This window comes from Anneissia japonica, unplaced genomic scaffold, assembly GCF_011630105.1.
Source record: "Anneissia japonica isolate Jap-2015-1 unplaced genomic scaffold, ASM1163010v1 scaffold1272_len640109_cov177, whole genome shotgun sequence".
NCBI classification, from domain to species: Eukaryota; Metazoa; Echinodermata; class Crinoidea; order Comatulida; family Comatulidae; genus Anneissia; species Anneissia japonica.
Genome location: NW_022700814.1, coordinates 436,412 through 439,763, shown reverse-complemented (window position 1 = coordinate 439,763; position 3,352 = coordinate 436,412). Strand labels below are relative to the sequence as shown.

At 30.6% G+C, this 3,352-nt stretch overlaps 1 long non-coding RNA gene across 1 annotated transcript; it reads right to left on the bottom strand.

Moving 5' to 3' along the window:
- Window positions 1-237: 237 nt before the first annotated feature.
- Window positions 238-1,372, bottom strand: LOC117103436. Its single transcript, XR_004444594.1, has 2 exons — window positions 1,235-1,372; window positions 238-406 (listed from the first exon to the last, which is right to left on the bottom strand). It is a non-coding gene; the product is annotated as an uncharacterized LOC117103436 (long non-coding RNA).
- Between the last annotated feature and the right edge of the window lie 1,980 nt (window positions 1,373-3,352).

Below are 3,352 nucleotides of genomic sequence, written 5' to 3'. Positions count from 1 at the left end.
AGAGTACTGAGGTAGACAACATTTCATTTTCTGGTTGGTACTTTACTAAAAAATCTGACCAAAATAAGAAATTATTTATATTTGCATAAGTATTAAACATAATTAGTATGCTTATTTCTTCTGTAAGTAATAATAGTAATAATAATAATGAAGACAATTGTTCTTTATAAACAAAGCAAAGCAAAAAAAAAATAAATCAATAACAACACTGCTGCAGTGTTTTTTATTTTTTTTAAAAAGCAAGTTTTTGTTTTTCCATAGGCAGGCTATTCTGCTGCATTTGCGGCATTCTGAGTAGATTAGAGTTTAATGGTTGAATCCTTAAGCATCATTATAAAGTTTTTAACATTGCACGTTCATAACCGTCGTTGTCTGCAAATCTGTACAGAATCTGAAATTGGTGTGCCTAAAAATAAATAAATTATATTGGTTACATATATATAGTGTATTCAATAATATAGAGATTGGTATGCTTTTGGTATTTTTTACTAACACTAAAGCCTGGGTTATTAATTAAAATTATTACAACATGAATCAAATTGTGCTTGCGACAGCAACTTTATTTTGTTATTGTATCTCAGTCACAATGCCCGAAATAATATTTTGTGAAACACACTACACTAGTGATATAGGCTGTACCTTGTTTTTTTGTCTTTTTTTTTTTACAGGTTAGCGATTTCGAGAGAATTCTCTTTGGTGCCAGGCTTTAAGAAGCCCATTTCTCTTTTGGTATTCCGCTATAACCAGTCTGTTTTTTTTGTACTTCATTTGCATGCGTTTTTGTATATGAACATGCCAAATTTTAATAAATATAAAAAAGTATAGTATTATTGTGTCTCCTAATCTTATGCCTGACTCTATCCTTTGTACTACTGTGTATGTTTCATCAAATATTATATAGACATCACATATACCTATTATAGCATTAAAATAAATCCTGACCAGCTAGCTAGGCTGGTCAGTATGATTATAGAAATTAGATGGAAATAAATACAGTAGTACACATGGTCTATCCTAAACTAACAAAGCCTCAGTCTGCCTTCACTGTCAGACGCCTACTCCTAGGCTAGTACAACAATGGATCGCACCACCATGCGGCCCACGGCTGCAGTCAATGTCACTCAGCTACGACTACCGCGTGCTCACACATGCTCAAAATATTGCCTAGAATTTTACGGCCTACAGTGTATAAGTATGATTAAAAATTTTTGAACAGATTTGAGACAGGTCTTACCTGACTAAACTAAGATTAAACATGATAAATCAACACTACAAAAAAATATTGATTCCCGGGGATGCAAATCCGACTCTGGAGAAAATTGTAAATAAAAGCCTAGTCAAATCGTACCAGATTTTCACTATTTCACATGCGTCAACTTCAATCGATAAATGCTTTGCGTTAACGTGGGTTTTCCCAGACAACTCAGATTAGTTTCAAAACTAGACTTATTTGGAAATGTTTTTACCATATAAGGAAGCCATGGGCGGGCCTTATCTATTAATGAGAACAATAAATAGAGCTGATGCATTTTTGCTAAGCGACGCTAAAACGTGGTTACGCTTTGAAACGATAGGTGGTGCTGCGCAAAGCAAATGCGCAAGTAAGATCGAAAAATCACGATATAACGGACAAATTGCCTATCGGCTATACTAATGTGTACTAGAAGGTTTCATGGTTCTGAACAGTACACTGTTAATGTTATGCTCATTTGAGATTTTTCAATATATTCACACAATTGTGCAATTCTTGCCATTTTTGGGGCAAAATATCTTACTAATTAAACACTGTATCCCTTAAACTGCATGCCTGCAATAAGCACATAAAGTTGTTTTAGAATTATAAGTTTCAAGGCTCTAGACAGATTACTGTTAATATATTATCGTTATTCAAAAATTAATGATGTCACATTAATGCACAGATATTGTTAAAAATTTTTAAACATGAAAGGGTAAAGACACCAAACTGATATTTTGAACATATGATCATCATATATAAATTAATTCATGGTGCGAGTATTAACAATAAGATTACTTGCCCACAGGGTCAAAGGTCACCATGAAAATGAGGCATTTTTGTGTTTTTTTCTCCTGAATGACTTTTTGACCTATGATTACTTCCTAAAATTATAAGTGGAAAATCCAGAATTTTTTGTGGTGAAACATTTCCAACTATATTAATTTGTTGCATAAAGCCCATGTAATAACTGATTTGGGTATTTTTTGCATTTCAGTTCCATTATTTGTAACCTGTAATTCTACCGTCATTCTGTTACCGGTTTAGTAACAGATTTACATATTTGATATGCAAATATCTGATAAGCAAAAAATAATTTTTTTTAAAAATAATGCCACATGCTAGCCCTATCAAAACTTCAATATTTTTTAATGTCAAGCTTTAAAAATAAAAAGAAAATTTATTGTTTTTTCGGTAGCAGATTGATGGAATTATTATATAATTTTTAAAGTTTGTTTATCGATAATTTTGCAAGTAAAAACAAAAATTGAATGCATCTATCTTTTCATCCGAACCATTATTTTGTAAATTAAATGAGATTTTAAGTAAATCATAAACTTACCTTTTGTCTGTAGTGACTTATAGATTATTATATTTATTCCCAAACATTTTTTTATGTAGCAAAAAAAAAAAAATTCTGAGCTGATGTTCGGAAAATATTGATTTTTATCATATCATTTGATATCAAAATTGTTTTTGCATTTCAGTTCCATTATTTGTAACCTGTAATTCTACCATCATTCTGTTACCGGTTTAGTAACAGATTTACATATTTGATATGCAAATATCTGATAAGCAAAAAATAATTTTTTTTAAAATAATGCCACATGCTAGCCCTATCAAAACTTCAATATTTTACAAGTAAAAACAAAAATTGAATGCATCTATCTTTTCATCAGAACCATTATTTTGTAAATTAAATGAGATTTTAAGTAATTCATAAACTTACCTTTTGTCTGTAGTGACTTATAGATTATTATATTTATTTTGCAAGTAAAAACAAAACAAAGGCCACACAAGGAATATGAAATTTTACATGTCATGTCCACTTTTGCCTGGAATTGCCCAATATTTGTTATTAAACGAGAAGTATGTGGTGTCTAACACCTTGGTTAACAAATTGATAATGTTGTCAATACTAAAGTTTGTTTTCAATGATGATTGGGTAACTTTGAGTAGTTCATTTTCTTTATTAAGTCGAGATCTTATAATGTCAATGGCTTGTTTTGTTGGGTTGTGGTAAATAATGAAGTGACATCAAAAGAAACCAAAGTGTTAAGTGGGGTCTATAATCAGTTCCTTTAATTCTTCAGCCAGTTGTTTAGAATTATTCATATG